The sequence below is a fragment of the Coenobita brevimanus genome, chromosome 72 (genome assembly GCF_032717465.1).
Source record: "Coenobita brevimanus isolate Jiangsu-jjx chromosome 72, ASM3271746v2, whole genome shotgun sequence".
Classification (NCBI taxonomy): Eukaryota; Metazoa; Arthropoda; class Malacostraca; order Decapoda; family Coenobitidae; genus Coenobita; species Coenobita brevimanus.
The window spans coordinates 11,836,698-11,847,155 of NC_137025.1; the positions used below are offsets into that span (position 1 = coordinate 11,836,698).

Genomic DNA, 10,458 nt, shown 5'->3' on the forward strand with positions numbered 1-10,458 from the left:
CTAAAAAAAAAAAAAAAAATCCTTGGGTCATTAAACTCTACATCTGATTGCCAGTACACTCATTATGGAAATATCTTTGAAAATGTTAATGTGACGAATGATATCTTTCCACACTTTTCAGTTGTATGATTAAAGTGTAAGTATTACAAAATCAAACTAATAACCGAGAAAATGCCGATAAGTTTCACACTGTCATTTGCATTTACATGGTAGGCATGTTCTTCGTTCAGTGTGTAGATGATGCCTGTAGTGTTAATTAGTTACAATATAAAGATCATGGTAACGTAACAACAGAGGTCATTGCCGCAGTACAACAAAAATTTGTTTATAACAGGGGATAACTTTGTCCCTGATTTTTACTCATCCGTCAGTAACAGCGCGCCGTCTCTTCACGAGTTGCTGATAGTTTTAGTGTGCCTCGGTTTCACTGAGGTATTTTCTCAACCTAGTTATTACACATTTGGAGAAGTAAGTGTCATGTTCAAAAGCCCAAAAGAAACGCATCACACTACATGAATTTCGCATACTGAAGAGATGCCAGTTAGGTGATATAGAACAGCATGTCTTACGACTGAATGGTTTTATGAAGCAAAGAGTGATCTTTTACAATTCTCATATTTGGCGTTTCACAGGATTTCTTATCAGTTGTATATCGAGTCGTGTACTCTCATAAGCTGATGGTTCCACTCTTCAATTCTTCGCCAGTTTCTATAAGCAACCATCAATATTATCACTTCTAAATTCAAGGACCAGGCTTTTGACAGATAATTTCTAATCACTTTTATTATTGCTGATTCGAGGAAAATAACTCCTTTCTTTACAAAATATTCTGTGTTTTGCCCGATATCGTTGTTTCTTTAAACCTGTACTGATGCTGACTGCACCGAGGCCTTATCTGATTCACACTTCCTTGAGGCACGACTCATGTGTGTGTGTGTGTGTGTGTGTGTGTGTGTGTGTGTGTGTGTTAGTCGCTCATAAACCCCCAAACCGCCTCCAAATAACGTATCCCACTACAGTTCACCCAGAAAACCTCCAAGTGCGGGTCCAATGTGGGGACATCCATTGATTCCAGTGGCTTCTGACTGACAGGTGGTGGCAAGTGATGTCAGGGCCTGAAGACCGCTCTCGTCCCTCCCTGCCAACACCACTCATATCACAAGGACTCCCATTATCTCCCTTGGCTCGTTCGTTGGGTTATATAAATTGGTGACAAACGTAGGAGGACCACCGGGAGATCTTTGGACAGGTCTGGGGATTTTTTTGGATGCTTTCCTGATCAGCGACACAGTTATTTGCGACAAAAGTCGTACCTCTACCCCCACCATCATTTATATCACACCAACTTACATTTCCTCCCTTGGCTCCCTCAGTATGTTCAATAAATTGTATATAACTTTGTGTCGAACGAATGGGGCGACCACGAGAAATTTGGGCAGGTAAGGGAAGTTGTTAGGATATTTTCCTGGTCGGTCACATTATTACTTGTTCCAAAGACGTGTCCTTATCGCCACTACTTATATCACAACAACCCCTATTCTCTTCCTTTGGTCATTCACTGTGTTATATAAACTGGAAACAAAGGTTCTATCTACAGCCTTTTGTCATTCCAACATCACTCATATCAACCGGGACCCCATTCTCTCCCTTGGTTCATTCACTGTTTTACACACATTGGTGTTGAATGTAGGGAAGCCACAACGAGATATTTGGCCAAGGAAGCACACTAACATTTTCCTTGTTCAGTCACGCTATTATTTGCAGCTGAAGTCCGCCTGCCAGCGCCACTTATATACATCACACTGACCTCCATTTCCTCCCTCGGTTCATTCACTGAGCTATAAACTGGAGATAAAGGCACTATAGGCAGCTGAAATCCTGTTACTTCTCGTCCTTCCGTCCCATAGCCACTCGTATTACACCAACGTCCAAGCTTTTGTTTTGGTTCATTGATTGGTGTCGATCGTATAATTCCCTTAGTTCCGTATTTACAAGCAGGTGTCCAGTTTCGAGTATTATATTAATGTCCAGAAACTATCAGTAATTTCTTAGTTATTTAGATTATGTGATGATTTTCCCACATAGATGTTCATCCAACCGAATAGTAACAAAACACTGCTCTTCCACAGTGTTATCAATCTTAAGTCTGCGTATAAAAACAAAACTGAGGAGGATATATTGAAAACTAAACTACTTATTCTGTCACCGTCGCCCGTATCACAACCAGCTCCACTCTCCACTTTGGTTCATTCATAGTGTTACACAAGCTGGAGTTGAGTGTAGAGTCAGGAAGAAAAGTTAGCTATTTCAGAGCTTTTTCTTCGCGTTTAGGTCATGTCCATCGCTTTTTACCCTCGTAAATCTTAGGAGAGGGCATCACTAGGCACAGAAACATTATCATGAAGCTTCTCTCAGCGAAGGATTATTAGTCTGCAGAGGAAAGAAGTACAGTAGAGAAATGAAATATTGAGCGACCTTGTACCCAACTGTGCGACATGCATTTAAAGCCTTGTCGCTGTCTTTAACACTATCACATGGACAAGTGCTCTCTCTCTCTCTCTCTCTCTCTCTCTCTCTCTCTCTCTCTCTCTCTCTCTCTCTCTCTCTCTCTCTCACGTTGTGTTTTATAAATTGTGCAGACATACTATCGGAGGAGTTGGTGGTACAAGGGTTTGCACATCCAGCTGGCAACTCGAAGAGCCCGAGTGTGATTCTCAGGCCGGTCAGACTCTTAGGCTTAATTTGTTTCCCCGTAATCCTTGTTCACCCAGCGGTATTATTAGGGGCATGGGTGTAAATTCGACTGTTGCGAGGAGTACTCTAGGAAAAAATCGGGACAAAAAAAATTTCTCTGCCCTAATGACTCCCCGTGATGTCGATAGGCGTTTTCAATGTCCATGAACTGAGAAGCAGGAGAGGCGAGTCCTTTAGCTGATGATAGTACATGAAAACATGCAAAGAAAACATTAATATTAATCTTCATAAAAAGTGGAGAAAGCTAACTGGTTGTTTGTTTTGTTTCTTTGAGCCGCAACATCAAAGTCATTGGCGCCGAAAAAATAAATAAATATCACTAAATAAACTAGGAAACCGTAAAATTGTCCAAGAACAATATTGATGAGGAAAAACTTCCCACAATCATTGCCTCCTAGCCAAGCTATAAAGAGACCTTGAGGTCAAGGTCACTGATCTTACTCATGGTAACTTGTCATCACAGTCTATAAGTCCACCAAGTTTGGTGACTCTAGCTTTACTCTTTCATGGAAAATTAGGTGACATCCGGAGTATCCAGAAAAGTCCCAGTTCTTGGTCCCAGGCGATCTCAGGGAATAATCAACAAGCTGGAGCCATATACTTGTCCGCACTTTGTCCGCCTTGCGGCTATAGTGTAGTAAATTTTCAGTTCCCTACCTTAAAAGGTTCTTGATGTAGCGTAGTTGACGCACTTTTCTGTGTTCCCGATAATATCAGGAGATCCGGTTGACGGATAGCCACCATATTTGGCCAAAAGAAGCAGACAGCTTTCCGATTAAGATGACCAAGTTTGAAGACTCTAGGCCAAATAGCCTTTAAAATATCGCAATTTTAAAATCAGTAATAATAATAATAATAATAATATTGACAAGAATAATAAAACTTCCCACAGGGATGTGGGAAGTTATAAATATAAAAAGAAAGAACATAATTCTAGAAACAATAACCTTCTTAATGCTATTTTGCACTAATAAATGACGTCGGAGCAAATTCGATAATAGCACACACACACACACACACACACACACACACACACACACACACACACACACACACACACAGAGTTAGTATGCCACTTAACAGATAACATGATCGTCGTGATCGTCATCATTATCATCATTATACTACGACTACTACTGCTGCTGCTGCTGCTGCTACTACTACTACTACTACTACTACTACTACTACTATTTCTACTATTACTATAGTGGTACTGATAGTAATAGTAGTAGTAATAATAATAATCATCATCATCATCATCACTCGTCTGTTGCAAAGGGGGTCAGTAAGGTCTAGCAACATGAATAAGAGAGCATAAAAGCAGGAAAAATTATCACTATCGTCCACAGAAATGGGCCATACATCCATTCACGCACCATTCAGGCCTCCAAATGGATGTCAGTATGGGTGTTTTATCATTCTTTGATCCCCTCACCTCCTCCTGTGTGTGTGTGTGTGTGTGTGTGTGTGTGTGAGAGAGAGAGAGAGAGAGAGAGAGAGAGAGAAAGAGATACCGGTATGCACATCTTCACTGTTTGTATTACGGGTTTGTGTGGTAACGACCCAGTGGAGAATAATACACTATGCAACGCTCACGGACTGTCTCTGCCGTGTTTTCAGTAAAGATTCTGCGCAAGCTTTAACATAGATTTATGTTTTCAGATCAAGATTCCTTGTTCCAATTGAATGACCAGTGCATTAAACTCTTTGTTTTAGAGGAAACATTTTAAATCGCCTATTATATTGCATTATTGCAGTTGATTCTCAGCAAGCATGTCAGACCACAGAGACGAGACGGTCATTTGAGACTTCTCGTCCTTTACTGCTTCGAGCTCACGAACCCATTTTCTATGGTGGATTTTCCTTTTCAAGTAAATTCCTACCTTAGAAAAGGGCTTATAAGGAATTACTATAGAGTGACTTTTCCCGGAAAAAAAAAAATCATGTCTGCATTACCAAAGCCATAGGTGAGTCCCGTAAAGTGGACAATGGACAATGAGAGTCCGCCTTGCATCCTCGTGTGTTTACACATCTCGCCTTGGCCAATCACGTGTTTCATCTCATCCAGTTCCAAGGTTTCTCCCGTGTGCGAAGCCAGGATTGCAATTTTCTCTCTTATTTTGGTAATTTTGGTGGTTTAGGTGTGTGTTATCGTCTCATCAAACAGTGAGAAGGTGGGCGATGTGCTCGTGCATACATGGAAGATGCAGAAACTCGGCCAAGTGCATTTACCGAGCATTAAAGGAACTGGTAAAAGTTATGTGAGCGAGAAACTATGGAGCAAGCTGCGGCTTGCTCTGTACCCACCATTCCCATCCCTGACCCCTCACCTACGCGCCGCCGACAGAGTAAGGGCTTGTGCTTAACAAGAATGCAGAAAATAGTGTAAAGGTTATATCCAAGAATTACAGGGGTCTTCAGGATCATAAACAAGCGGCGTACTGGCACAGCCGCGTTTTTCATGAGGCAGTGAAGAGGTGCCGAGTTACGAAGCAGCCAAGTCGATTGTCACGGATGTCGAAATACGCAGTTCTTGTGAATGGTACAATATCCTAACAATAAGAGACCATCTTCATACATCTGCGGCGAACTATTGCAGCCAATTATTAAAGTTTACTTCTTTGAAACTCATAGAATATGTGAAATGGTATTAATATGCCTCTTATGGCCAATATTGAAAACTACTAAATAATCAGCTGATGCAACAGCTGACATGTCAGATCAACCTAGACTTTCCAACTGAGCAACTTTGTATTTCAGCAGAAAGTTAAAATGCCTCCTTATAGTCGAAATCGAAATTCGCCTAACAGTTGATGCGTCAGCTTACGCAACAGCTGACAAGTGAAATTAACTCAAAATTTCAACCTGGGCATCTTTGTATTTCAAAATCTCCCAAAACTCTCCAAAACAAGTTATTCGAACTTTTTTTGAAGGAGAGAGATAGAGAGAGAGAGAGACAGAGAGACAGAGACAGAGACAGAGAGAGGGAGGGAGGGAGAAAAAAAAAAAAAAAAAAAAGGATCCACCAAGTGTACTACTTATAGACTTGTTGGTTTCGCCGCAGGTAAAAACGTAATGTCTTGGAGAAGAATACGTCTGCAGGTACTGTTGGGTATGAACAACTCGGTAAGAATGGGTGAGGAGCGGCGTCAAACTAAGCGTTACTATATGAAGTTAATACTACAGTTAAAAGTCGCTCTTCATGTGCAGAATCCAACACAAATGTAGTTTTCCTCTGGCCGTTGGCTGATGAATGTTAAAAAAAAAAAAAAAGTGATGGAGCTGTGAGTCAATTGTATTATCAGTGTTCTTTACTGTCCATAAGATTGAATTCCCTGAATTGACACAGTATAACTGCTGATACACAGTAGTTGTAAATAAAAGTTTTACATGAAGGAAAGTGTTTAGATTTAAAAAAAAAAAAAAAAAAAAAAAATAGCTAAGAGAGAAATAATGTCCACAACTAGAACAGTAACCCGGCCCAAGATTCTCGCCGAGTCGAGCAAGACTACAAAACCATTTGTGAGGAGACTGTGAAGGGGTAACGGGCTGGAGTATGGGATGTAACCTCCGAGGTTGTTGTGTACGATGACCCTACTGCATCAGCTACTAACCCTTCCAGCCATTCCCTTCCCCCCAACCCCATTTAAGCATTTTCTTCAGCACTGCACTAAAGAGGTACGTGTTCATACTTAACTTAAAATGACCTATCTTCAGTAACTAAAGATAACTCTAATGAAATCATTGTCAGTTTAAAGATACTAATCCTAATTCAGTAATTATTTACATTGGAGATCATTCAAACAGTAACTGCTACGTTTTAACTGCACTGTTATTGCGTGGCTTCACAATTTTCTGCATAGTAATGAAGGTGTCATTCTTCGAAAGAGGAATTGCAAATTAGATACCATAATTATACAAAATTATTTTTTCAGCCCATGAAACCTGCTAGATGAGACGAGTAAAATTATATAATTTTTATGAATTTGGTCAGCGCACACACACACACACACACACACACACACACACACACACACCCGAGCTAATGAGACTAAATGACAGCATGAGGAGGAATGAGAGTGCGGTGCTAAGAGGGGTCGAGGAACTAGGTCACACACACACACACACACTTGATGGGACGGGGGCCGGAGTGTGAAAAGGTGGCTTATGTTGGGTTGTGGGGGTAATGGTAGGTAGTTACTGAGGTATTCTCCTCTCCTCTTACTCTCCCTTCGTCCACTGACCTATTGTGAGATGCGGGGGTTACAGAGGACGCCTGGTAGATGTAGGTTAGAGTGTGCTATATGTTTTTTTTTTTTCATATTTTTTAATGTTTATATCTCATTTGCGTCACCTAGGTTAGGGTGTTTCGTGTGTTTCATGTGTGTGTGTTTTTTTTCCTTCATCTCAGCCTTTTTCGTCTTGTAGGTTTGGATGTTTCGTGTGCTTTTTTTCTTTATAATTCATTTGCGTCGTCTAGGCTGTGGTATTTCGTTTGCTTTTAGTTTTTCATTGTCATATGCCACGATTAGGATAGGGTGTTTCCTGTGTGTGTGTGTGTGTGTGTGTGTGTGTGTGTGTGTGTTTTGCTTATCATTCATTTGCGTCGTCTAGGTTAGGGTGTTTTGTGTTTTTTTTTTTTAATCAATCATTTGTATCGTTTGGGTAAGCGTTTGTTTTTTCTTTACCACTGTCATTTGTATCGTCTTAGGGTGTTTCGTGTGTGTGTGTGTGTGTGTGTGTGTGTGTGTGTGTGTGTGTGTGTGTGTGTGTTTTTCCTTTATCACTGTCACTTTCGTCATCGTCAACAACACTGTAACAAATTCTAACGTTCCTTCCGCCTGCGTCCCAACAGGCGATTGCTATTATAGTAATTTCAGGATATCACCCAAGTAAGGAAATGGCATACAGAGGCTAAAACTAACCCCTCCTGTTCGAAGAATCTCTCCCGTGCTAGATAACATAGGGGAGGCAAAAATAAGACGTCATCGTATTAAGCGGTAAATATTTTATTAATAAGATCAACTAAGGTAAAAAGAAAAAGATCCGATGAAGTACCATGGTAAAAGAGCTATAAATGTGTTGCTATAACTGTTAGCATTAATGGCTTTTGAGGACTATTTCGATGACGTATTTTTTCAGATTAATTGTTGCTCTAGTCTGAGGAGTTTTTCCATCTAATGAGAATGTCCTGGTAGTGACGAGGTTAAGGAAGGCTGTGTTTAACCCCACCAGTTAGACAGATCTTTCGTAAACTGTTTGAAATCGCATGAAGATGGCAAGAAAATCGAAAACTTAATAGTCGTCGAGTTAAAAATATCCAAGGACAGTAAGAGCTTCAGATTTAGTGAAGGCATTCGTGGTCTATGCATACAAAACTGTAAATCTGGAGATAAGACTAAACATTTTGATGTGACGGTATTTCCAAACACTTTGCACCAGTCACTGCAAAAGCAAATATATGAGCCATACATGGCAAGAATATCACATTTTTCCTCGCTTAGGAACAAATGTGTCGCTGGTCAAGTCTGTTATTATTAAAGTGCTCTTATATTTTTAATGCAAGGAAGAATAGAAAAGAAAGGATAGAAGGATTGTTCCTTCCAAGAAAAAAAAAAAAAAAAAAGCCAAATTCATGATCTTGTTATTTCGAGATGTCTGGACACATTGCATTTTAAAGAATGGAGGGCATAGGCAGATGAAAATAAAAACAGAGGAATTCAGTTACATGCTACATACATGAAGGACTGAGAGTGTCGGTTAAAATTTTGCGCTGTGTGCTGCCAGACTGGTGCTACACGCCTGCCGTAATGGAGGGTGCATGCAAGCAGGCAGTTCTGAAGAGCAATGCAAGCAGGCAGTTCTGAAGATGAATATGCAACAATGCGGCGAAAAGACTGGGTTGAAGTAAGCTGGCTTTACGTTTACTCCACAGACTAAAATGATGACAGTCGTACTAATGTAACTAACAAGCGAAAATAAAAGAAAATCCTAATTACTCTGTTCTTGCCCTCCCAAACTTTTTAATTTAGGTACCGGGAGTGACCTTTTTTGTCGTCTGAAGGTAATATACTCCTTCCACTAACCTAACTCCTATACAGGTGATTTTGTAAACCTGACGAGTAAATTTTAATCGATTTTTGTTGTCTAAGGATTAACTAACAATGAGAGCACCCTAATGTCCCCCACATTAGGCCACGCTACCGTACCAATCTTCCGATACTCTGTAGCAGTGCTCCACAACAGGTTTTACTTCACGGCACACTATTCAGTTTGTTGAACTCTTGCGGCGCACTTAATAAACATTTGGCATGATAAATGTCTGCACTGCATAGCTATTTTTACTTCTGCAGACAAATGATGAAAGGAAACCACAATTGCTAGGTGTACAGTACCGTGTGTATAACGTACGGTAATGATTTTTTAGTGTTCAAGGAATCTAATAAAAGATACCACGTTGAGTACACCGCTTCCCGTCCGATCAGCGAAGTTAAGCAACGTTGGGTCTGGTTAGTACTTGGGTGGGTGACCGCCTGGGAACACTAGATGCTGTTGGCATCCCTACGTGTCAAGTGGGGTTGGTGGAGGATTAGTGCCCCTCCCTGTAAAACAATTAACTCTAAGCCGTTGGCCACCCCGTTTGGGATACATGGCGTCTGGCAATGAATGAATGAAAAAATAAAAATAATTTTCAGTGAGTAACTACATTATTATGCATTTACCTCCATCACATGGGATAATTTTTTTTTTTTTTTCCCTCAGAAGAGGAATTCAGGCAGTTTTACCGAAACAGGTTATTAACTGAACATATTTAACAAAATTTATATTTACAGTGCCAAGTACAATGAAAATTTTCATTGAAACTTTCTGTAATAATGGCAAAATGTCGTTCCCATAAGTGTATACTGTAGATGTGACAAGGAATATTAATGTGAAAACTTATGCAGCCATTGAAAAACAGTGATGCTTAATACCTTGTACTATTATACTCTTAGAGGAACCGACACGAAGTTACCCGTCTGGTTACTTCGGATATGATCTTTTTTTTTTTTTTTTTTTTTTTTTTTTTTTTTTGCTCATTATACTGTAAGTATTAGTGCTGACAAACTTAATTAACACAAACATGTTTTTGCAAATTACTATATCATGTCAGGAGCATACTCAGATACAACTGGGGACACTCTTTCAAATTCGACCAAAAATATGTCTATTTGTACTTTACTGAATTTAAGTTCGAGGTTTCAGTAATTCTTTAATATCCACAAGTTCCTCTCGTGCCTTCAAAGAGAGATAACCAACCGATGCTTAAGCAGGTGAAAAAAAAAAAAAAAAAAAAAAAGGATCACAATCCGAGTCGCACTGTTCTGTATAACACATGAGTTTTCCACAGCGATATTCCTACGGAGTGAGTAGTTTAATGTTCAGGATAACTCTTGTAATAATAGCACTAAAACATCGACAGCCAATGCTCCTATATGTGTAAGACTTTCACAGGTCAAGGCACTTCATACTGAATGACTCATGCTGACATTCCAAATGTTTTGCCAATGTCAGAATGAGACAGTTCCTGGCGACGGTTGCGTAATAAGCCTGCTCGTTATACAGGGATATATGAGAGTAAATGGGCCTAGTGAAATTTAATATATACATCCCTTTTATTTGTGTCAGTACCAACTTATATCTGTTATGTTTGTTTACGTGTCA

At 39.9% G+C, this 10,458-nt stretch overlaps 1 pseudogene; it reads left to right on the forward strand.

Annotated features, from left to right (window-relative positions):
* Positions 1-9,192: 9,192 nt before the first annotated feature.
* LOC145407284 (5S ribosomal RNA) lies at positions 9,193-9,312 on the forward strand (annotated as a pseudogene).
* Positions 9,313-10,458: the final 1,146 nt, after the last annotated feature.